General features: G+C 38.4%; 1 protein-coding gene across 1 annotated transcript in view; it reads left to right on the top strand.

The window, feature by feature from the left end:
• Positions 1 to 26,437, top strand: part of LOC128855360 (allatostatin-A) — a 60,593-nt gene that overhangs the window by 32,554 nt on the left and 1,602 nt on the right. The gene's annotated exons all lie outside the window — the stretch shown is intronic.

Below are 26,437 nucleotides of genomic sequence, written 5' to 3'. Positions count from 1 at the left end.
CATGTACGAATATGGATGGATATTTGTATGTATGTATGTATAAGTACAGGTATGCCTCTTTCTCGCTTGAGAGGGATTTTGTGCGTGGAGTACAATGATGTGACGCTGCCGACAATTTGTTAGCGTCGCTGACATTTATTGAGAATTATGATAGAGTTGTGCGGCTGATGAAGTTTAAAATGTTGCAGCGTATCAGTGAGTAGTACACAGAATTAAAGCACGTGATACAGAGTTATTGTTTTTAGCAGGTACGCAAGCTCAAAAATGTTAAGCTATTTACCAAAGCTGTTGGCGCAATTTAAAGAGAACTGATACGAATGAAAAGAAAGCATACGAAGGTTAATAGTAATGTTAAAGCCAATATTTCAAAATTCCATAACTGAAACTTATGTAAACTGCATACATAATCGCTGATTCAATTCATTATTCCTGTAGAACTGGTCCCTATTATCGGCTCTAGTCCCTGTGGGGTAACCGCTGATCCGCAATTGGCCAATTCATTGGCAGTTTCATTTCCTTGAACACCGTCTTGCAACTGCATTAAGTTTCTTCTTACATTCTTGAACAATCTTTGCATTCTCCAAAGCCTTACGAGCAGCCGAACTGTCACTAAAGACTCCAATCTGTTTCTCGTTCCTTTTCCTCTCAATTATCCCTTCGGCAACTTACAGAATGACAAAAATTTGCATTTGGAAAACAGTTGACCTTCCTCCCGTAGCGTAATGATACTTATTACTATCGTTTAAGTATCATCCGACTCAAGAATCTATTTCATTCTTGGACTCATCGGTAGAGAAAATACATATCAGCCAAATTTATTTGTATGCACTTTGGATTACTCCATTTAACATCAAATTTCCTTCCGAATGAGGCTAAGATCGTGTTTAGGTGCCCAAAAGCAGTGGATACTTAAAATTTCTCTGTGCCCCGAAGTTCCCTCTTCGTGCCAGAAACCATATTTACGGAGTCTACATATTGTTTTTATTGCTTCCTTCTGAATCTTAGGCTATCGCCGGAACCTGTATAATTCCTAACGTGTAGACTTAATCGAAATCGATTTTTTCGTGGATTTTTTTGGAAGGGAAAGAAATATTCGATTGAAACGAAGCTTTCTAGTTTTATTGTTATATATTTCAACAGTCTTCTCAAATTTTTTCATTCAAATGTTATGTCATATTATGTCTGGTACAAGTATTTTTCGAGGCGCCTCGGGTGTGCTTGTGTCGTGCGGCGGGAAAGATGCAGGTCGCAATTTTCATCTGAAACCAAAAACCCTAAAAATTTTTATTTTGGTGTACTATAGCTTCTAGTTAAACCAAGAAAATTAAACAAAAAGTGAGAAATTCAACAATTTTTCGCAAATTAAAAAAAATTAATTTTTTTAGAAAAACAAATTCACTTTAGGTGGTTTAAAAGGAGGGTTAATCATAACTTTCTTAAGGTTTCTTAGGTTCAACTAGAAGAGAATTTAATTCCGATTGTAATGGTATCTCATTTCAATAGGACGTTTAACTTTTTCCCTATCTTTCCCGCCAATTAGGAAAAATCGCAAAAATAAAAAAACCGAGAAATTGCACTTCGAGCGATCCGGCCGCACGTATACCTGCTCGACGCTTGCTTACAATTTCTTCTGTAACTCCGAAAATATTTTGAATTTGCTTCTGAAATTTTGCGGACACATTCTTCGATAGTTTGGGAAGGCATTTATGCAAAAAAACAAACATCGATTTTTTGAAGCCTCTAAAGCAGGCTCCCCCCTTAACAACGGTCCATCGCCACCAAACCACGGAGGCATAACTGATGATAAATACTGTGTATATCCACACGAACACAGCTGGTATTAGACCTCAGGTTTTAGCAAAGGCTCTACGGCATTGTTGAAAAATCCTTAATGTGCGATTCACCTTCAGTGAAAGGTGTGTCTCCCGGGTCACCTTCTTACCCAAGATTACTCCTAGATATTTAACTTTATCAGCAAGACAGAGTCACACCTTGCAGTTCTGGAAGACTAAGAATTCGACAGATAAAGGCCTATATTTATGTGAAATCTCTACCTCCTTGACCTAAAAGTTGTAGCAAGAAATATACTAGTTTAACGTACGGTCTTAATTTACAGATATATAAAGTACTTTTTCTCGAAAGTATGATTTCCGACTTGTGCCTCTCTTGGTTCTGATCCCACATATGCTATTTTTCTCATTCTTTAGTCACACAGATTATTTTGGTGCCCATATAAAAAATTTGCTGCAAATTCTTACGGGTGTTTCGTAACTAAGAGTGTAACGAACGTTTTGCGCCTAAATGTCATTGAAATTTTCACCAAAAGATTTCACATACCTGTTTAAAATATTTGCAAATTTTGTTTAGCATTCAAATGCAGAGCCCGTTTTACAGATAAATAATATAAAATATTAATTTGAACAGACAATAAAGTAATTTTAATTTAAAACAAAAACTCGACTCAGAAGATCTTGTATTTTATATGATTGTGCTTAGTGTGACGTTTGACGTCTCAAGTCTCTTATGTCGCGTATACTCCAACATAAAATATTTGTATGTATACACATATGTGTCTACCCATTTCTAAATACTCTGCTTAATACTTCATCAATGTCAGGATTACAAGTAGAAATATTAGTATGTAAATATTTTTCTGCTTATGTGTACCACAGGCTATGTGACATGTGAATATATTTCAATTTAATGCAATATGTGACAACGCATCATTCCAATGTCAACATTTGACGCCACAATTGAGTCACAGTCGCTACAAGTAACAAATGACTTTCTCTAATGATTTTCTTTTTGGTATTGAACGAAACGCTCATATTGCTTCCCATTTTGATTCACTTTCATAACCTTCTGTACATAGGGAGTTGCCAATAGAGTGATTGTAATATTTACTATATCAAGCATCCCACGCTTTTAACTCTAATTTGAATTATTCTATTTGTATCTTAATTTTTGTTATAATTCTGTTCTGAAGTAGTTGACTATGACTGTTCGTTCAAGTGCTATTACTTCATTATAGGTCTCTTTGTCATTAAAATTTATTTTATACTTTTTAGTTCGACTGTAGTTCGATATTTCAAATTGGAAGCTACCAAAATTGTAATTTGAAAAAAAAAATTGTACGATAAAAAAAGCCCACTTTAAGAAGATTTTAGTGCTATTGAAAATTTGTTGACTCTTATAAAATTTGATGTTTTGAAAGCGCAAATCTCATTCCTTGCCCCTTTTGAGGTTATATGGGGTATTGGAAATGCTTCTTTCAACTCTTCTTAACATTTATAACCTTTTTACAAATTTCAAAAAGTCTTTGAACTTACTGAATACGAATTAAAGGTCAGTTTAATCGACCCACTGAAGCGGCTATTCGAGCTATTGTGACTAAATTTAGAACCAAATTTACATCATTGGACATCAAACCACCAACACGCTTAGGTAGAGTGCAAACTGAAGAAAATATCGCAGCTGTATCGGCCAGTGTTAATGATGACCATCAATTATCACTTCGTCGCCATTCGCAGCAATTGGGCCTCTGTTACTCAAGAACGTGGAAAATTTTGCGAAAGGATTTAGGTGTGAAGCCTTTCAAAATACAGCTGGTGCAAGAATTGAAGCCGAACAACCTACCGGAACGTAGATTTTTTGGTGAATGGGCTCTTGGAAAGTTGGCCGAAGATCCACTTTTTTATCGAAAAATTGTGTTCAGCGACGAAGCTCATTTTTGGATCAATGGGTACGTAAATAAGCAGAATTGTCGGTTTTGGAGTGAAGATCAGCCAGAAGAATTGCAAGAACCACCTATGTATCCAGAAAAGGTCACAGTTTGGTGCGGTTTATGGGCTGGAGGTATCATTGGACCATACTTCTTCAAAGATGCTGCGAATCGTAACGTAACTGTGAATGGTGAGCGCTACCGTGAAATGATATCCAACTTTTTTTTGCCCAAAATGCAAGAGCTTGACTTGCATGACATGTGGTTTCAGCAAGACGGTGCCACATGCGACACAGCACGCGTAACAATGGACTTGTTGAGAGGTGAGTTAGGTGAACATTTTATTTCACGTTCGTGACCTGTCAATTGGCCACCCAAATCGTGCGATATAACGCCTTTAGATACTTTTTTGTGGGGCTATGTTAAAGCTCATGTCTATTCAGAGAAGCCTGCTTGAATTAACGCATTGGAAGACAACATTAAAGCATATATATGTGAGATACCGGCCGAAACATTGGAAAGAGTATGCCAAAATTGGACTAAGCGGATGGACCATTTGAAGCGCAGTCGCGGTCAACATTTACATGAAATAATCTTCAAACATTAAATTATATGGACTGTACTATCGATTTAAATAAAAATTGCATGCATTTTTCTGAATTTTACGTGTGTTTTTTTGAAAAACTTTCCTATAGCTCTTAAAAAATCACCCTTTATAAACATCACTTTTAAATTAAAAGAGGCTAGAAAAATGTGAGGAAGAAAGAACTAAAACTCCGCGGCCAGAGAACAAAAATCTGCTAAATCAAAGTACGAGAATGGTAATCTATGTAGACACGCTGAACACCGATTGAGCTAGTGTGACGTCACGAAAATCAGCTGCTATTGTCAAATTCGCTGAGAGCAAAGTTACGGGACCACCTTATTATTCTCTCCATCGTAATGTTGAGTTGTGTTTTCTATTTTCAGTTCTGGCAGTATTTATTTCACTCTTTCATATAACTTTTTTGGAATGTAAAAAAGAGGCGTATGCTATATTTTATTTTCATATGAAAAGCAAAAATATTGAAAACATTTGCATTTGTATTAGTAAAAATTGTATTTGTATTAGTTTTTATCATTCAACTCTTGTGAGGCGCACAGCTTTTCTACTTATCCTTGAATGTACGTAGAGCGACAATTTATTACACAGGAGCGGCAAGCGCGTGAGGCAATTTAGTTAACACCGTAAGCGTCTGCAAATCGGAAAATCTATAAAGTCTGTAATCTAGCTTTTTCTATTTGGCCAGCCGCATATACAATATGTATGTATGTTTTTACATATATACAGAAAGCACAGAGCAGACAAACGTAATTTCATTGTATACCCCATCATTGCTGTATGCGCAAGTTGAGACTTCTTTACTTTAACTTGCAAGGAAATCCGTGCTGACTCAGTCCTCTGAGCTAAATGCCACTCCTCATAGTCACTTTTGTATTGTTATCATTTGAAATTCGCACTCTCATAATTTGCTGTTCAAATAGCAAATAGCAGAAGAAGTACTGTGCTTGTAAAAACGTGTATATGTACGTACAGTCGCTCACACCTTATTTGATACAGATACGAGGGTTTTATAAAGTGTTCTATATTTCTCAATATTTTGCCAAAATTGTAAATCAGAGTATGCAGATATTTTATTTATTTTGTGATATTTAATTTCTCAACCTAAAATACAAAACAAAATTCACTCATTCCATTGTAATGCAAAAAAAAAACAAAAAAAAAAAAAAGCAGCATACAGAGAACTCACGCCGCAGCTTAAATGGTACAATTAAAAGTACCGCAAGTTTCAACAAACGAAATTATATTTTTAGTACGGAAGAGTTTGCCATAAATAAATATTAAATTTTATGTGCGCTTTCTTTTTTTTAACCAAGGAGCCGCGTACGTCGATAAAAAAGCGTGAGTTAGTTTTTTGGAGCATTTCAAACAAGGAATGCCATATTGTAAAAAAACTGAAATTGTACATTTAATTGAAAATCGTGTGGTAAATAAGGGACGACAGGCTCCAAATAAAACTTTCGCAGCGAAAAAGCGTCAATGGCTAGTGCGCCAAGTGAAGAAAAATGCCGCAAAAAGCGCTCCAAAGGTAACTTAAAGGACCAAAAAGGATTTATGTAAAACTTGCCATCCAGAAACTGTTCGAAAAACACTGAGGGAAGCAAATTTAAATGACAAAATAGCCCGCAATAAACCCGTCGTTAGTGCAGGTACCAGAAGTAAGAGATTGCAGTTTGCGTGTGACCATCTAAACAGGGCTCCACTTTTTGCAGACGAGATAAAAGCAAACTTATTTGGACCAGTTGGTAGACCTTTTATATGGCGCGAGGCTAATACGGAGCTCAAACCACAAAATTTGCGAGCTACTACAAACACGGCAGTCGCAGCGTTAAGGTATGGGCAGCATGTCATCTAATGGAGTTGGAAATTTGACCTTTATCGAAGAAACAGTGAACAAATAAGTTTATTTTAAACTTCTGCATGAAAATTTGGCTTAAAGCGCTAAAAAATTAGAAAAATTTAAAATCACTTTCGCTTTTATCAAACTAACGACCCTAACCACAAGTCAAGTGGTTAATATGTAAATGTCCCTACATTTTTTAAACTCCTGCACCATCAGCGGATTTAAACGTCATCGAAAATTTATGATATGTTTTGAGGAAAAATATAGAAATTATGACATCCATAACAAATTTGATTTTAAGGGGTTAGGAATAATCAGAGACCCGAAAAAATGCTGATTTTCAAAATTTTTTTTTTTTTGCTAGTCAATTACTTTATTTTACAAAAATAAAATCATAGCGTTAATACATCATGTTTCGACTTGACTTAAGCCAAATTAAAAAAAAAATTAAATATTGCAAAACTTATTGCTATTTGTGTGGAGCCCATTTCCTCAGAAGCCCCTTGCGGTGATCATCAGAAGTCCTTGGAGATTCATAAAATATAAACTCAATCGGACAATCAACAGGAGTTTTATTAATAAATAATCTTGTGCCTGATCGAAGCTTTTTTCAATATGGCAGCCTCAGGAAATATTTTTCAGTTCTTCGAGAAAAAAACCGACAATTAATTGTTTAAAAAAATCGAAATTTTTGAAAGAAAAAAATCCTTCGATCGGGCACGAGTTTTTATGTTTTTTAAAAGCAGTACAAATATTATTGAAATCTACCAAGCGGTTTTTAAGTTACAGTGATCACCAGTTCAAAAAACATAGTTTTGAGAAAAACGCATTTAAAGTTTTGCTATCGAGCTCCGGAGCGCCCGAGCGCCCTTTATTAATTCTTGATTAACTCGAAAAGTATTTGTCGAATTCACTTCAAGTTTTCACAGAATATTTTTAAGGTATTCTATTTTAGGAAAATGCAAAAAAATCCTATTTTTTGAAAATTCTGACTACCGTTAACCCGTTAAAAAGGCGGTACTTAAAGAGTGGAACCAAATTAGTTCAGAATCCACAAAAAAAATTGGTTGACTCCATGCCACGCTGTACAACAAAGTAGTACAATATAAACCTTAAAATTTTACATATTAGAAATAAAATTCACGAACAAGAGGACTCTGGGGACACCTTTTGAGCTCATAGAACATAATCAACGTAAATCCATTAATTATTTGGGAACAAGCTTAACAATTACTTCGAGAGAAAATAAAAACAGGAAGAAAAAATTCTGATTAAAAAATTTATAAGACATGGCTTTCAATTGTATTTCTTAGGACTGGCGAGAAGTTCGCATATACAAAAACTTTAAATAGCAATACAACTTTGGCCCAAGTCGCGTGGAAGTCAATATATTTCAAAGTCAAAATCGTTCAACTAAAGAGGACTAATCTAAAATAGGACTAGGCTATTAAAGGCCACCCAACAAAGTACTAAATACCTTAAACTTTTAAAAATTAGAAATAAATAGTTGCTCTGTTTTGAGTTGCATCATTTAGGCTGCGGTGTGAATTCTCTGTATGTGTTTTTTTTTTGCATTACAATGGAATGAGAGAACCCGGTTTTGTACTTTTTGTTGAGTCTAAAGCAAATATAATAAATAAAAACCAAATAAACCAACATAAATAAAATATCTGGTTACTCTGTTTTTCCATTTTCGGAAAATATTCTGAAATATAGAATATTTTATAAAAAAGTCGTGCCTGTATCAAAAAAGGTGTGAGTGACTGTATGTACATTTGTATGTATATACTATACAAGTTTTTACAAGCGCAATACTTCTTCTGCTATTTGCTAAGCAACATAAGTGTGTAGGAGACGTCTTTTAAGTGGCTGTGACTGGGCATTTTTGGCGGGAATTAATAGAAAAGCTGCACACAGTAGGATCAATTAAATGATAACACAAATTAACAAGGGAACAACTGAGAATTTTGAACTTCTTTGTAAAATTTTTGGAACAAAAAATATTAATTTATATTACTTACATATTTGTGCACCAAGTTGAAGTGAAGAAACTTTTAAAACTCTATTAAAACCCATTAATTAATCATTATCTAAAGTAAATGAGAGTAAAGCCATAGAAAGATAAAGTGGAATACCCAGGAAATGCACAAGAATGAAATTACGAAAAAGAAATACAGAGAATCTTTGGAAACAAATATAAATAATATTGTTAACAAGCCAAATGAAGAAAGCGAAGTAAGTATCGATGAACGCTGGAACGAACTAAAAAATCTTATTATTAACACTGCAAAAAACACAATCGGTGAGAGGAGATCGGAAACAAATAAATGGTACAATGACGATTGCCGCAAAGCAAATATTATAAAGCAGCAAGCGAGAAAAGCATACAGCGATTGTACAATTGGGGAACAATTAGCAGTCCGAGCAATTCGAAGGCCCCCAGTCTGGAGAACAGCGGGCATGTGAAACGAGTTGAAACCCTATATTCATAAATTTTGCGGCCACAACTGCTGGCGTTGGTTAGTATGAGAAAGAAACGACTGACGCGCTTTGTTAAACTCGGCTAAAATCGTGTAGGCGTTTATCGCGCCAATCAAGAAGAAGAAGAGGAAACGGGTTGGAACTCTATTTCCATAAATTTTGTGACCATAACTGAGGCGTGAGCTGCTGCGTTGTCGTGATGGAAAAAGAACATCATTCGACCTACTTAATTCAAACAAATGCCAAACACAAAGCGCACCAGTCGTTTATTTTTTGTGCTAACCGGTGACAGTTAGATACACTAAGTGAAGCCAAGTCCTTCTCCACCTAATCTTTCCAACGCAGAGAAGGCCTTCCTCTCCCTATGCCACCAACAGCTGGTACCACATCGAATGCTTTCAAAACCAGCGCGTTCATATCCATTCGGACGACATGACCCAGCCAACGTAGCTGCTACGACTTTATTCGCTGCACTGTGTCTATGGCATCGAAGAGCTCATACAGCTCAAGAGTTGCTACTAACTAAACATAATCTCGATACGCGCCAGTAGTGCCATCTCTCCGACTTTGCACAGACTTTTCAAACGACCCTCGTATCTAAATTTGAAGTTGCTGGCGTGGTTTCACAGCCATAGACATTGAGCGGAGCCAAGTTCCTGGAGATAAACACTCAACTGCACAAACCATCAGTATAAAGAAAATTGACTCATCGGCACACTGAAGGCTAACTGAAAGTTTATATCAAAATCGTAGAAAAACTCTATGAAATAGAAAAATTTCGTGTGTATAGAACTGGTGCTAGTCTCTTCTATGGTATAAAAATGAGATGTATTTAAATCTTATTTTTTCATTCTTAATATTTAAATCTGTAAAAATTTTGTGTTATTTTAAGAATTAATAAAAAATCAGATTTACATTTACCCTTCTGGTCGAAAGGGTTGATGAATGACACCTTCACGCATTACAAAATTCCTCACCAGCGCTTAAAATACCAAATCGCCCACAAGAAGAAGGTGACACAAACACTTTCCGGGCACTTGGAATGTCGAGTTAGAGGCAGTGAAATGGATTTATAAATTAAAATTAATGTTTAAATTCTGTGGTGAATGAACAACAAAAGAAAGAAATTTGAGCCGAAGCTACACAAACAAGTGGCGGCAAAAAATAAAAGCAAAAGGGCTAAATGGCATTTGTCTCATTATATGTGTACGTATCTAATTTTGCTTTGCTTTTACATTGCCAACTAGTCAATTGACCTGTAATGACTTTGAGCCAAGACTTTTCACCCCAGTTCTTCCTGCGCTTTTCATATTTACTCAAGTGGCAAATTAATTTGTTTTTCACTTCTTTGAGTCAACAAAAACATATTTCTACATTTCTCCACTAGCAGCTCGTTATCTATGGGGTTTTCTTAGAAAAAATTCAGACACCGGCAACGAGTTTTGCTGCGTAAGAAAATGTGCATTCCCACATTTTCGTTTACGCCAAAGCAATAATAACTTCCGCCCATCATGAAGATGATTCGTGCTTTATAGCAGCGTTGACATGCTTTCATTATTGTTCTTGTTTCTTTTCATTTCTTTTTGTTTTTTTCTAATTTGGTTTTTTGCTTCTGCACACCTGTCAACACATCACCTCTAAGCGCAATGCTGCTCAAAATGCGTCAAAGTTCCTGCAAGCGCCGCAAGGTATGCAATGTCTTCTGAGCGACAGTCACAAAAACAACCAACGAACTTCTTTACGCCACGCTATGTATTCGCATTGGTGTTGATGGGCTAGGTGTGCAAGTTGTTGATTGCTGTCAACGCCCTCTAAATGTTCACAATTTGCCACATCTTTAATAAATGTAATTCAACCTGTGAGTGGCCGTGAGATTTAGAAAAAAAACTGAAAAAAATATGTAAAATAAATTTCAGACCCTAAAATTCGCACTCGTGTGCAAGGCTATTATAGTTTTGTTCACATAACGGTTGAATGTAAGAGCTTGAAGGAATCGGGATAGAAATAGACACCTACATATATATGTATATCCCAAAATGGTCAGAATGATGAAAGGAGTCGATTTAGACATGCCCTGTCCGTCCATTCACGCGATAACTCGACCAAAAACTAATATATTAGTTTGGGAAAAAAGAAATCCTTTATTTTTTCGGTAGTTGCCTGTAATGATCGATATATCGTAAAGTATCGATCAGATAATTTGAAGCTTATGCTCGTTGCCTAAGCAAACTAACTAAAACTAAAAAGGCTAAAACAATTCTTTTGCTGTTTTTTTGTTTGTTCCATTCAGTTGTGAGTTACAAGTTGACAATGGAAGCAAACAAAGAAAAATTTCGGTCCACTTTACACTTTAAAGTTTTTTTTTTTATTTTTTGATAAAGAAGAAAATGCAAGCCTGGTCGCCGAAATTGTAAATGGTGCCGATACTGTTCCGTCGATTCCGTTCAGGCATTTTTTATGTTAAGGTTAGGTTAGGTTAGGTTAGCCTGGTTGGCAATAAGCCACGCATAGACCTTTTGGTCCCTAGCGATACCAGATGGAGACCGACCTTTATGAATACCTAAAGTAGACATCATGTAGGATGTCAGCGCTTTTGGCGAATCTAAGTAGGGCTGGGAGCTCCGCTTTTGAGACGTCTTCCAGACCCTCAAACAGTGGGGCTCCCAGGCATCTTAGTCGCGTTTTTGATAATGCCGGACAAACGCACAGAAGGTGTTCTAAAGTCTCCTCAACATCCTCTCTGCATTTTCTGCATTTGTCCGTGTTAGCAATCCCTATCTTGTACGCATGTGCAGCCAATAGATTGTGACCTGTTAGCATACCTATGATAGTTCTGCATTCCTTTCGCGAGAGCGTAAGTACGAATTGAGTAAGTTTTTTGTCGTTAGTTCTACACATGAGTTTTGCTGTTTTGCATGTGGTCAGGTTAGTCCACCTAGCTTTCACTTGCCTTTTCATGTGGTCGTCCATTTCATTGTATATTGTGTTTAGCGGTCTCGGTATGTCGTTCTCTTGTTCAAATGGTAGTCTCACAGCACTTTTTGCTATCTCATCTACTATTTCGTTCCCTATAATGCCTTTGTGACCAGGTACCCAGTAGATATGCAGCCTACTGTTTCCGGCTAGCCTCTCTATGGCCTCCCTGCTCCGTCGAACATTTTTGGACTTAATACAATATGAGCTTATTGCTCTTATTGCTGCTTGGCTATCCACGTATATATTAATTGTTGAGTTCTTTCTTGTTGTAGTGTAGGCTAGCTCCGCGGCCTTCCCCACAGCAAAAACTTTCGCTTGGAAAATACTGCTGTGGTCTGGCAGCTTGATAGACTGCCTTATTCCTAGTTTTGAGCAGTAGATACCCGCTCCCACTCCATCTGGAGTTTTCGAGCCGTCTGTATAGATGTGAAAGGTTCTATGGCCAGGCTTCATGCCTTTGAGCCATCCCTCCTCTTCAATTGTAGTGCGGAACTTTCTCTCCCAATTAAAGTACGGAGTCATGTAGTCTGTGCCACCTGAGCTCCACTTTCCTATTGAGCTGTGACCGAAGGTTCTGCAGATGAATACCCCCGCAGCCATTAACCTCCTCGCGGATTTCGCTGCTAGGTTTTCTGCCATGAGGTCAATAGGTGGCATGCTAAGTATCATTTCCAGCGCCGCCGTTGGAGTGGTCTTCATCGCTCCTGTTATGCACAGAGCAGCGAGTCGTTGAATCCTTTCCAGCGGCATTAAGTATGTCAGTTTTTTTGTCGCAGTCCACCATACTAAGGTTCCGTACAGCAATATCGGTCTGACTACTGCTGTGTAGCACCAATGCATCAGGGAGGGTGATAGACCCCAAGTAACGCCCAGCATTCTTTTACATGCGTACAACGCATTACTGGCCTTTTTCACCCTCTCCTCAACGTTGTGCTTCCACAGCAATTTGCTGTCCAATATTACTCCGAGGTACCTTGCATAGTCTTTGAGAAGTAGTTCGTTGTTGCCTAGCTTCGGGAGGTTCCACGCCGGAACTTTGTACTTCCTGGTAAAAAGTACCATGTCCGTTTTTCTCGCGTTTATCCCTAGCCCTGCGCTAGATGCCCATTGATGTATCATTTTGAGAGTGCTGTTCATCACATTACTGATGGTGTCCAGGTACTTTCCCGTAACTACTATAGCTATGTCATCGGCATATGCCACTAGTTTAGGTGCCCTCTGTCAAGTTTCTTAAGAATTTCATTTGTTACTAGTAGCCATAATAGCGGCGATAGTACCCCACCTTTTATGTTAAAGAAAATGTCGAAAAAATCGCAGAAATAAACGAAGTTGACCGCCACTTTAGTAGTCGTAGCATCGCCCATGAGCTGAAGATCGACAATAATCTAGGGATTCACACCACAGGTCTTGCTGGGGATGTACAACGCAGAGGTTTTGCCAATTTTAACGTATGGATGCTTGGTTTGGTGGGAAGCGCTTCGTAAGGGCTGTAATATCACTAAACTGGGTAGGGTGCAAAGGACTGTATGCATTGGCATCACCGGAGCATGTAAAACTTGTCCCAGTGCTGCCCTAAATGTCGTCTTTCACTTATTTCCCATCGACATTTCCGTAATTTCCATCGCAGCTCAAAATGCAATCAGGATAAAAGATATTTGCAACAATCTCTCAAGGGGCATGGTAGCATTTTCGGGCAGTTAACACCATATTTCTTCGAACTTCTAACAGATCTCTCTATCCGCAAACTAAAGTTTGAGGATCGTGCTAGAACAATATTTCCAAATAGCAGGATTGGATCGAGGGGAAAATCTGCATCGAAGCTTGCACCTCTGTCTTCACTGACGGTTCCAAGATGGACTCGGGAGTCGGAGCAGAGGTTTTCTCTAAATCTGCCAATTTATCTATCCCCTTTAAACTGTCGAACACTGCTAGTGTTTTTCAAGCCGAAGTCTTTGCGATCTTGCAGGCATGCAAAATGCCTAGGGAACGCGGGAGCGAGGGAGATATTAACATTTTCTCCCATAGTCAGGCCGCGATTAAGGCTCTGACGACGCCATGATGCAGAACAAAATTAGTAAACTCCTGTAAAGAAGAGATCAAATCTCTTGGATATGCAGGTAACATTTCTCTGATCTGGGTTCCAGGATATAAGAACATAGGAAATAAAATTGCTGATGAGCTTGCCAGGAAGAGGACTGAATAGGCTTCAGAGACCTCCTACCCGGCCATCGGCATCCCCTTGTCGGTTGTTAAAAGGGAACTGCCCCAATTTTTTTCAGGAAAGCGCAGAAAAGATGGAGCTTCGTTTCTTCATGTGCTATTTCGAAAACCCTTTGGCCCCAATACGATATACGAGGGACTCAGAAAGTTCTTTGGACTCCGCGTCATTTAATTTCCAAACTCGTAGCTCTGTTTACCGGTCACTGAAAGTTCGGCACACACGCGGAAAACCTAGGGTTACCATTTGACCCCCATTGCAGAAGCTTTGGGGGCCTTTCAGAGAAGGAGACTGTTGAGCATTTTCTCTGTAAATGTCCGGGTTTGGCAGCTAGAAGACTAAGATCACTGGGAGCTCCTTTCTTCGACAGCTTGGGGCAGTGCGCCAACCTAAATCCAATCAATCTCCCCCATTATATCAACATCGTCGAGGGATGGTGTGGAACATCAAAAACTAGAGAAACAGTTCTTCTTCAATCGCGTGCTTTAGTTTAGATATGTAGTAGAAGTAGCAATTAGACCGTTGCCGATCTACGGTGATACCACAGTAGCAGTTTGTCTGCTACTCCTTGCTAAACCAATTTGTTTTAAGTGCAAACCCATTGATCTGGCTGACACTTATATCCCTAAGGTCATCAGTATTATTTAGAAACGATGAGCCAAAGTATCTAAACCTATCACGCGGGAAAGTAACAGAGAAGGTATCTTGCAACTTCTGCAATAGTTTGATCGTACGTTCAATCTTTGTGAATGTCGACATAGGAGACAGTGACCTGTGATCAAAGTAACTGGCATAAGGATGTTTCTACTTGCCCGATTTCGGTTGAGATTAGTAAAATTTGTTGTTCCGAAAAATTACTTAAATTTATACAAAATTGATACCTGTTGTTGCCAAAAACTGTGCAGTATGCGGATGTCTCCGAGTTAAATATGAGTTTTTTTGAGAGTTTCAGCCAATTTTTGATCCTTTGATGATCTTTTTGATCCTTTTGATGCTGGGTATTTGGTTGACCTCAGTCCGGTTTTTATGTTATATTTCAACATGCTCTGTGGTGATTAAGCAAATAAATGGGGTTTCAATTATTTGTGTGCGCTTTTGTAGCTTTTTTACATTTCTTACAGTACATAACACAAATCCTTTACAATTTTTTCCTCTTGAGCGGGCAACCGCCCCCATAACACATCAATCCTCCCATAACATATTATTAACTTTTCTTACACTCTTCTCGCAAGTGGACACCTCCCATAAGCGGACAACGTTTTCAGCCCCTTGGGTGTCCGCTTAAGACAGATTACAGTGTAGCTATCATTAGTAGTTTAAGCTCATATTAGCATTAAAAGCTCTGTAAAAACTATTATTCTGTTTTGGGCTTGAAATAAAGGGTGTGTAGAACCATTCATGACATTTACTTTTTTAAAGATAATCCCTTTCAAATGTTGGCCGCAACTGTGTCGTAATTCGGTCATCTTTAAATCCCGGAACGAGAGATAAATTGCCCACCGAAACTCCCCATTGTTACACGGGATGTATGGCAAGTAGCGCGACCTTGTTGGAACCAAGCGTTGTGGAGATCACGGGTTTCAATTCCCATCATCAAAAAATCATTTATCATGGCGCGATGGCGTTCGACATTCATTGTTACATTGGTCTAGTCTTTAAATAAATATGGGCCGATGATTCCTCCAGCTCATAGGCCGCACCAAACGGTTGTTTTCAATGAATTTAATGGGTGTTCTTAAATGGCTTTGAATTGCTCTTCAGCCAAAATATGGCAAAGTTGCTTATTGACGTAGCCATTAAGCCAAACATGAGCCTCATCGTTGAATGGTTATGTGCACCATAAGTTGGCGATGAACTCTTTTTACAGAGCATCGATTTTCGTAATAAAATTATACGATTTGTACATGACAGAATTTAGAGAGAAATTTTAAAGAAATTGTTTTAAATATTTCTTGATAATTAAAATTTTTTTTATAAAACGAAAAAACCTTTTCTTCTGTTAGCTCTTTCAGCGAGATACGAACCTACGTTCTCTCTGAATTCCGAATGGTAGTCACGCACCAACCCTTTCCGCTACGGCGGCCGCCGTCAAGCTTAAATTTTACAATATTTTCATTGCAGTTTATAGGTTAGGTTAGGTTATGGTTGTAGTCAGTCCGTATGACCAACTCACTTAGGCCTTACAGAGCTAGAATAGTAGTCTGGTAGTCGAACGGATAGTTCCAGTCCTAATTCCTTCGAAAATACTCCATAGCCAACTTTATCGTCTAGTTGCCCCCATCTCCATGGCCCTAGTGCCTGCCACTTCCTTCTTGTCGGTATACTTGTCTTGAAGAGCTATTCGAAGGTAAGTCTAAGAATAGAATAGTAAATTTTTTGTTTGTGACTGTTCAGAGTGTGCAAAATACAGGCGTGGCCAAACCACCGCTCTTTCCATAGCGCCATACTTTTGAGTCTAAGCCCTTGGCCCTACGAGATTTAGGGCGGATTGCCAGCATACAAGTATTCCGTATATTGGTCTAACTACCGAAGTATATAGCCAATGTGTAACACGAGGTGCTATTCCCCATTTAATACCGACCGCTCTTTTGCAAGTATATAATGCAACGTTGGCCTTTTTTACTCTTTCCTCAATATTAGTTTTCCATGTGAGTTTCCTATCTAATATGAATCCTAAGTACTTCACATTCTCTCTCAAAGGAATCTCCACACCCTTGAACTCCAGGAGATTATAGGAAGCCTGTGTTTCCTTGTGAAGATAATTATTTCAGTTTTTGCTGGATTTATAGCGAGTCCCCTACTCTCAGACCAGCTCCTAAGCGTGTTAGAGCGCAGAATGTCCGTAAGGGATTGCAGTTTATAAATAATTAAAATATTTCCTCAGATAAGAATTTAATAATTTTACGATTATTGGAGGTTTTTAAGAGAGCCACTCCGTAGATCGTTTTTCGTGCATCGGATAAACGCTTTCAGCCAATTTTTCCCCCCGGATATGATTTGTATTACTTCATTTAAAAATAACCTTAATGATGTTTAGAGAAAACAAGCACCATCTTCTATAGGAAAATATCAACTTGACTTTTTTATGGCCGCAATGAAGCACTGAAACTCTTAAACCTCTTTGATGGTCCTGTGTGATGTGTGCAGTTGCAGCATAGTGTAAAATACAAAATAATTGATTACTTAATCAAATATTTTGATGTGACAAATTTTCCCTCTCATCCGTGGCGACTCCTCGGCACACTAAAGTTTGTTTTTCCTAAAATTGGTTCGCCTTATTTGTATCATTTTGAAGTTCATTTAAAGAGTTTCATTAACTGCTATTATTTGCTTCAAGCAGACCGGCAACTGCGAGAGACGGTGAGAGTGGTCTCAAGTTCAAATTTTGAGCTTCAGCGTCAATATTTGTCTGTATTTCTGACTACTTAACAGCTGCTGGCGCAAACTGTTGGCCTTGGGAATTGATGAAATATGCAAATTTATGTACAGTAGACGTATTGCTTTCAGCGATTTCAACAAGCTTTGTTATTTTAGTGATTTAGGCTATGAATATCAATATTTAACTTAACAAATTCCATCTATGTAGCAAATTCTGTCTAAATTCCTATGGCTGTGTAAGTGAGCTCGAGCTGGCGACAAGAAAATGTAAAATAATGAAGGAGTGGTAGTGTAAATAATTGAGTAGAAACTTGGAATGAAATATAATTAATAAATACAGTAGCACGACGTCCATCGCGTGTTGCGAAAAAAGCCCTTCATTTCTTTCACGAATTTATTTACAGACCAGCCTACAGCTTCACCTAATGCTATTATTATTATTGATTGGCTGTTTGTGCACTGTGACCTCAAGAGATGTATTGTGCAGCCATGTAGCCTACTCAAACAGTTTTAGGCTGTTAATAAATTCTAAAACTGTTGTAGGCTTAATTTCTACGAGGAGGTTTGGATCTATAGCCCTATCTCCCTGGTAATTTAGTCTGTGTCGTGCCATTCCTGGGCAGGCAGTCGCATAGAACGAGTTTGCTTGCATAGAACGAGAGCCTTTTTGCAGAGTCTACAAGAATCTTTTTCTAGGTGCGATCTTTTTCATGTGATAATTAAGTTTACTGTGCCCTGTTAGTAGTTCACTGTTAAGTTGTATGTCCTTTCTACTTAGGTTAAGGATTGCTTCTGCCTTTATCCGTTCTGGATCTATGAGTCTTTTCGACTACCGCATGCCCGATAGGGCTCTCCAGTAATCGATTAAGTATCGTTATTCCTGCTCACATAGAACAGCTTCAAAAGTCTGTTACTTACCCCGCAGAAAGGTTCAGGACCTATGAGGGGAGTGTTTGCCCCCTTTTTCGCTAAAGTGTCCGCAGTTTCATTCCCTTCATGCCCGCATGTCCCGGAACCCACATCAAGGTATCAGAGTTTCTTGATGCTAGGGTGTTGAGGATTTTAAAACATTCCCAGACCAACCTTGATTGGAATGAGAAGCAATCCAGCGATTTTAGAGCTCCTTGACTGTCAGAGAGAATGTTAATATTGGCACCGCGCGTGCTTCTCCGTAGACATTCTCTGGCACACAGCTCTAAGGCGTGGACCTCCGCCTGGAAAATGGAAGTGGTTTTCTCCATTGCTATTGCTTTTTTGAAATGTGGTCCAACAATTACAGCCCCGGCACTACTGTCCTCCATTTTGGATCTATCAGTAAACCACATCTGTGCGCCCTGTTTTAAGGATATTTCGAGGTTTCTCCACGCTGAGCGGTCAGTAATGACCACTTTAAAATTCTTGGAGAATTCTAGTTTCCTTTCCATCTTGTCGTGGACTGTCAGGCACGGAGAGTTCAGGATTGAACCCAGAATCCTAACATGTCCTGTAAGATTGCCTTCTTTCAGATGAAGTAGATTAGGTAGCCATAGAGCTGCACTGACTGCCGACGCTTTGGCTACAAGATAGAGATGAATGAGTCCGGTGATCATTCCTAAAGCCGCTGTGGGGCTGGTTCGCATTGCTCCCGTTACGCTCAGACAGGCTATTCTGTATACCTTGTTAAGTGTTATCTGTGTTTTAGGTTGGTCTACTTTTACCCACCATACCAGAGAGGCATAGGTGATCATTGGCACTATTATTGTCTTATAAGACCGTGCCATCATCTTTGGCCGCAGACGCCATGTTTTACTGTAAAGCCTATGGCATATGTACATTTATGGATGTCAAGGCTTGATTTGTGATGGACGATAAGTTTTTTTCCATTACTCCCAGATATTTCATGTCCCCAGATAGAGTTAAGTCGGCGTCCCCTAATTTAAGGGTCCCTAGACTTTCTTTCTTCTTCTTTCCTTCTTCGGGTGAAAGGTACCACACATATTTTATTCGGATTTAACGACAGTCCTTTCTCCCGACACCAGTTTTGCGTACTGTCGAGAGCTAGTTGCATGCGATCAGTTACAGTGGAGTCAAATTTGCCTCTAACCCTGATGACTAGATCATCAGCAAAGCCCTGAACTTCGTATCCGAGATCATCAAGAGTCTGTAGGAGCTCGTCAATGATCAATAGCCAAAGGAGCGGTGATAAAACGCCTCCTTGGGGGCATCCTTTGTTGGACTTAACACATAAACTTTTTGGCCCAGTTTCAAAGTAATGCTATATTTAACCCGGTATTTCCTAGAACTTCTTTTGTCTTATATTTTATTGAAAAGATAAATTTTATATGTTAGATATATTTTGACCTCCTGGGCACAAAAATGAAGTGCATTTTCAAATGCACTATTATACTTTTGGCATATAGTAACCCTAGAGCGCCTATAGTACAATTTTCTTATGAAAGAGAAAATATTTTTTTGGTATTTCACAAAATAAAGCTGTTTTAAAATATTTTTATTGAAATTGTAACCAAGGAAAAAATGAAACTATGAAAATAAAAGAGGACGAATATCCCATTCGCTGAACTAAAACAACCCTAATCCCATGTCGATGGGTCGTTCGTGTTCGGCCAATTCGTTGAGAAATCATGAATTTTTTTCGAAACTACTGCGCGGTGCATGTTTCATACCATTTGTTTATGATAAAATATTATTAAAATAATTTTTTTTAAATCTCTTCGGATATGTTTAGTTTAAGATTAAGTTAAGATAAAGTTAGAAGATCCCTTTTGAATTTTTTGTAATTTTCTGCCGGCGCTATATAGTAGAAATAAGCGCCGGACGCGAACGACCCATCGACATGGGATTAAGGCCAATTGGAACGACATGGAATTAGGGATAAATCATGGTTTGTTTTGGTAATTGGTAAAGCACTTTATGCAAAGTCTTTCGTTGCTTTTGGTCTATGCTGTTCGTCCGTTAGCTTTGCCTCGTTCACCAGCAGAATGCTTAGTATTGGATTAAAAATAAAGTAAATAATTTGCGCGTACACTTCTGATAGGTGTTTGGCCGAGATCCTATTTATAGCATGCGTCTTGACGATTGGATGGTGCAGCAAAATACCCAGTCTGACCATAACGAAGAGTGTATTAAACTCGACCTGGCTTTTGTGCATATCTGTGATTGAACATCGGACCAGCTGATTAGCTTTTATACCGTAATATTTGCAGCACTATACGGCTAATTGCCGTCGAAACTCTAGTTGAGTCATTGTCGGTTGCACTTTTCGGTAAAGTTGTCAAGTATTTTGAACACAAGCATCCATCAGCCATGAAAAAATATTGAACCACTAATTTTCTCCTCTGTCTGCGATGCGGTATTCGGACAAATTTTGGTCGAATCGGTCTACTCCGCATATATATTTATTATATTCTGTGAACGCGCACTCCGGATGGTGTACATTTATTTTTGCTTCACTTGCCTTAAAATATTATCCGATAGTCAAGTGGTGATCAAGGCTTTCATGACGCCATAGTGCAGATTCAAACTAGTCAACTCCAGTAAGAAAGAAATCACATCTCGTAGATGTGCAGGTAACATTTCTCTGATCTGGGTTCCAGGACGTAGGAACATATAGGGAAATGAATTTGCTTAAGAGCTTGCCAGGAAGGGGACTGAATCGGTCTAAGAGACCTCCTACCCGGTCATCGGCATCACCCTGACTATTGTTAAAGGGGAATTGCAAACCTTTTATCTCAGGAAAGCGCAGTTGAAGTTTTCAGGAACTGCTTGTCCAGTTGATCAGTGGATGAGCAGGAAAAAGTTTAGCTTAAAGTAAATTTTGTCTGGCATACACTATGCAAAGCTCACAGAAATGAAGAAAACCCACCAAAAATGGTGAGCGTTTTGCAAATGTGGTTCCAAAACTGTTCCAATAATCCCATAAAGCAGCTTCATCCTATTCTTTACTTGCCACTGTTTGGTGTACATTTTGCGTTGGCAGTATGAATGGACCGCTCCTCCTCATCAATAATGCTGCAATTCAGCCACCACAATGCCGAAATGTCAACGAAAAAGTTCTTCAAAGCGCGCATAGAAGGGCATCCCATTCATCTGATAGTGCGAGCCATACACGGCGTTCATGTCTGCACTCTTTATTACTAGAAAAAAGCATAACTTCTGATGTAAATTTGTTTTTTTTTTGCCGATCTTTAACTGCAAATTCACTATATGCCATTTATTTATCGCATTAAGTTCACTCCAACTTTATCTCTCACTAACAGGATTTAATAATTTTTCTTATTTTTGCTCTGTTTAATGCCAATGTAGGTACTTAATACGGCATTATTTTGCAATTTTAAAGCGCTCCTTTATGTGCTGCGAGCAAATGGCGTAAGCATTAATTCTTTAACAATATTTACCCACTTTGAGTGCTGAGTTAGCTTGGCCAAATGTTGCAAGCATTAATATGCACACAATGCACAACCAGCGCGTAATTTCTCAACATTTCTCCGAAGTAGACGGAGGGCGATGACAGCCTGCCACTGTTGGCAGTTGCAGCAGTTACAACAAATTGATGACAATGAGGAGAAGTGGTAGTTAGTAGAGTTCAAAAAAGGCAGCCGCCAGCTTCTAGATGCTTACACGATTATATGACCTCGCTTGGCTCCTAACTTTCAAGCAACGGCAACAAAACTAATTTTCATTAAATTGCGATGCGTATGTATCATACATACATAGCATGTGCTTGGATTGTTGTATAATGTATTGAAAATTTATTTGATTTCCATGTCATTGTCGCGATGTCCTTTAATTTAGCCCTTTAGGTTAATCCTCCGATTGGGTGTGAAATACAAGTTGAAAATATATATCAAGATAATAATGATCAATGGTGTAGCTTCCTCAATGCACCGCCTTGAAAACGGTATACCACAAGGCTCTCCCCTCACAGTGGTACTCTTTATTATAGCTTTCGAGGAAATAAATAAAATTGCCTCCAAACAAAAAAGTTTAGACTTCCGGATATATGCTGACGATACTTTCTTTTACACAAAAGTCAAAGACATCAATAAAGTACAATCTATATTCGAAAAGCTGCTTGACGATATTAGCTCCTGGAGCAAACATTCAGGAGCAATTTTTTCTTACAGCAAATGCAAGACACTGCATATCTGCCGGAAGAAACGATGTCCGCAAATACAAATTAATCATTAAAATGCAAATATAGCTAAGGTTAATGCGCTGAAGATACTTGGTATTGCATTCGACAGCAAATACACTTTTAGAGAACATTGTCTGTACTTCAGGAATAGTCTCACTAGCCGACTTAACATCATCAAATACGTCTCATCTAAGCACCTTCAATCCACACACAACACCCTCACTAACATAACTAGAGCTTTATTAGTATCAAAAATAGATTATGGACTACTTATTTATGGAAATTGCGCAATCTCGAACCTAAAATTACTAAACAAGCCTTACCATACATACCGCAGTTCGTAGAAGCTTTAACGCCTTTCCAACATCTCCTACTAAGTGCATACTTTCCGAGGCTGGCCTACCCTCTATCCCTGATAGATACAGAATTCTCAACTTTATGCTAATCCCGAAACTTTTGACCGCCACCAATAGACTTATTTTTAATAACCTTGAAGACTGCTTCCAAACACAAACGAAAATACAAGATAAAGTCCGTTGTACGAGAGTGAGTTTCATAACTACGAGTATATAACCTGGGAATTCAAATCCCAAAACATCGCTTAATTTCAATCCCAAAAATAGCGCTTAAACAGGGCCACTGGACCTTCTCCCCCACCTCAATAAACTCTGACCTCCACAAGCTCTATAAAAAAAGAGGTTGTCTGTAAAGTCGGTTTACTGACGGTAGTTTAACGTGACAACGCCATAAGAAAATATTGATGGAATGGTTGCAATTTTCAAAACAAAATTTTAATTTTATTTGTTTGATAGATATTTTGTATGGATATAGAGGAGGAGGCAAATGGAATTGCAATGGAATAGGTCAAGTTACATTTACACAAACGTGAAAAATGACGAAACATTTATCAAATTCATGAAAGATATCTTCAATTTCGATTGTGCATCAGACGTTAATAAGTCAACAACACTAAGAGGCATCATCATCGGTTTGACTTTCTCAAGACACATTACACTTGAAACACTCCCTTTCATTTCCTATTTTTCCTATCATCGTTTATTCTCAACAGAGAAATGGTTCATTACCATGCGCACAGGAAGAAGGCAAATGCAAATACAAGTTTGTGAATTTATATACAAATGCGCATATACATACATATATGCATATGCTCACTCAAGTAGGACAGAGCCAGATGTCGAACGTTGCCGAACGCGGGGACCGATTGTGCTCTTTGTCGTTCGTTCCGCGCTCTCGCTTGCAGTTCATTGAAGGTAACGACAATGAGCAAGGTAACGACAAATGAGCAAGGTAACGACAAATGAGCAAGGTAACGACACATTTTTTCGTGCGTGCAGCCTGTTAAATCGAATTATAAGACGTTATCACGTCAATAACACGCTCCGAACTGTTCAAACATATCTACGGCGAAGTAGTCAACAGAGAAGGGTCTAAATCCGGCGATAGCACAACTTTCACTGTGGTTCACTGAATAATGATGCACTGATAACAGCAGGCTTGTTACCAAGTTATAGCTCAATATTTTCATCCGAAGCCAACGCTATCCTTAAAGCAGTGGACTTTGCGTCGAAATCGCAAGGTAAATTTGCCATATTTACTGATAGATTTTCGGTAATATCTACAAGGGCTATCCAACATTTACGGAAGTAGTCAAATTCTCTCCCAAATACGGGATTACTTAATAAAAAATGGAAACAATCGTCTGGATACCAAGTCACAAAGACATTCTGGGAAATGAATCTGCAGATCTAGCGGCCAAAGACATGCACCAATCCCCAGTCTTTCTATTTACTTCACTTGTCTCTAAAGATTTTCAAGCTTACATAAACAGCTATCTCCTTCGACAAAAATGCGTATCGTGGGCGCAATTCAGGCACCCGTATAAAGATTTTAACCCAGAGTGTGAAAAAGAAATATATGCATCCTCATTAGCAAAGAATCAAATTTCTGTATTCGTGCCTTTAAGGATCGGTCACTCCAGGCTAACTCATGAACACCTTCTTCTATCCACGTCTCCTCGCACATGTCCTTTCTGTAACGATCAACTTAACCTTATACACATAATAGACATTTGGGCAAATTTAAATACTAAACGTGTACCTATCTTTGGTTCCAAAAACCCCTCCGAACTTTTCAAAAATACCACAAATGTCATTAAAATGAACAGAGAATGTCATTAAAATATATAACTTTATTAAGGCAATCGGCCTAATTGAAAGCTTGTAAAATTGTCATTTAACCTATACCTTAAAACTTAAACATAAGCTCATAATTACCAAGCACCGAAGGCCCAAGCAGGTAGTGTGCTCTTTTTTTCAAGTTAGTGTAATATTTTATATTATTCTAATAAATAATAATAATAATAATAATAAATAAGACTGAACTAAAATAGAAACCGCAGGAGCTTTGCTCTGCTAACTTCGAGTTTTTTTATTCGAAATAGTCCCCTCTGGCTTCGATACACTGTTTTGCGCGATGTAAAAGCTTTTCGAAAGAGTGTCTCAGGTCATTGACTGGAATCCGGAATATCTTTCAGGATGTCGGTACAAGCTCTCGGGAGGCAGTGCCAAACCTCCAAGTGTCCAAGCTCCTCATAGAAATCCATCCACAATGGAAAACTTCAAGACGCGCACACAAATAGAAGGCGGAACTCCGCCAAATACCGAAAAACAGGGTGTAAATGTGAATTCACATTTTACTTCGGCTTTGTGCTGAACTTGGATTTATTTCTATTAAAGAGTGGTTAAGTTTTAAGGGCCGGTGTTGATTTTGAATAAAATACAATTTCTTTAAGAAATTTTTATCATTTCTCTTTATTATGATAATATTGGTATAGCTCAATTATGCTCAAAATATCGGCCAAGTAGCCACCCCGGCCTCGGCGGCACACCACCATCCGATGGTCTAAATTTCCGATGACGCCGAGGCATAAGTGATGTTCTATGCCGTTAATGTGCCGAATTATCTCATCCTTTAGCTCTTGAATTGTTGCTGGCTTATCGACGTACACCTTTTCTTTCAAATGACTCCAAAGAAAGAAGTCCAACGGTGTCAAATCATTGAGAGAGATTATTGCGTGAGATTATTCGGACATCAAATTTTTCGCGCAAAAGAGCCATTATTTCGTTAAGCTGTGTGACGAGTGGCACCGTCCTGTTGAAACCACATATCGTCCACCTCCATATCTTCCAATTCGGGCCATAAAAAGTTCGTTATCATCTCACGATAGCGAACATTATTCACAGTAACTGCCTGACCGGCCTCATTTTGGAAAAAATACGTCCCAAGGATGCCGCCGGCCCATAAACCGCACCAAACAGTCACTCTTTGTGGGTGCATTGGTTTTTCGGCAATCACTCTTGGATTATCATTCGCCCAAATGCGGCAATTCTGCTTATTGACGAATCCACTGAGGTGAAAATGTGCCTATCACTGAAGATGACTTTTTTCGAAAATTGGTCATTCACTGTTGCCATTTCCTGCTACCATTCTGACCATTGACGACGCTTGAAATGGTCAAGAGACTTTAGTTCTTGAGTCAATTGCACCTTGTAAGCGTGTAAATGCAAGTTTTTATGCATACTGTTCATCAACGATGACAATTGACCGAAAAAATCACGAAGTGCGCGATATGCATTTTGATTTGAACGCCCGTTTTCATAATAAGCCTGAATAACTTTAACGCGTTGCTCGGTTGTGTATCTTTCCATAGTTCAAATTGAGTTAGTCTGAAATTGAAAAATGTCTAATGAAATGCAGAAAAAAAATTGACGTTTAGGTGTGGCTCACATTCAATATCGGCCCTTAAAATTTAACTATCCTTTATACAAAAATGCAATTTTTTTCTGCAAACTGCACTATGGCTACAAATTTGATTTTATAGTAAGAGTATATAGATTATAAAAATGCTTGCTTATTGTTCCAGGAAAATCTGTACACCTTGAAAACAAAACGATGATCTCGAAAATAGACTTGGTCGTCACCATTTTGCATCAGAATTACAAGAAACCAAATTTGGAAGAAGAAATAAATCGTAAAAATTAGGACTTTTTTGTTTTATACCGCTA

This window comes from Anastrepha ludens, chromosome 2, assembly GCF_028408465.1.
Source record: "Anastrepha ludens isolate Willacy chromosome 2, idAnaLude1.1, whole genome shotgun sequence".
In the NCBI taxonomy this organism is placed as follows: domain Eukaryota; kingdom Metazoa; phylum Arthropoda; class Insecta; order Diptera; family Tephritidae; genus Anastrepha; species Anastrepha ludens.
This window is presented reverse-complemented; position numbering and strand designations above follow the sequence as displayed.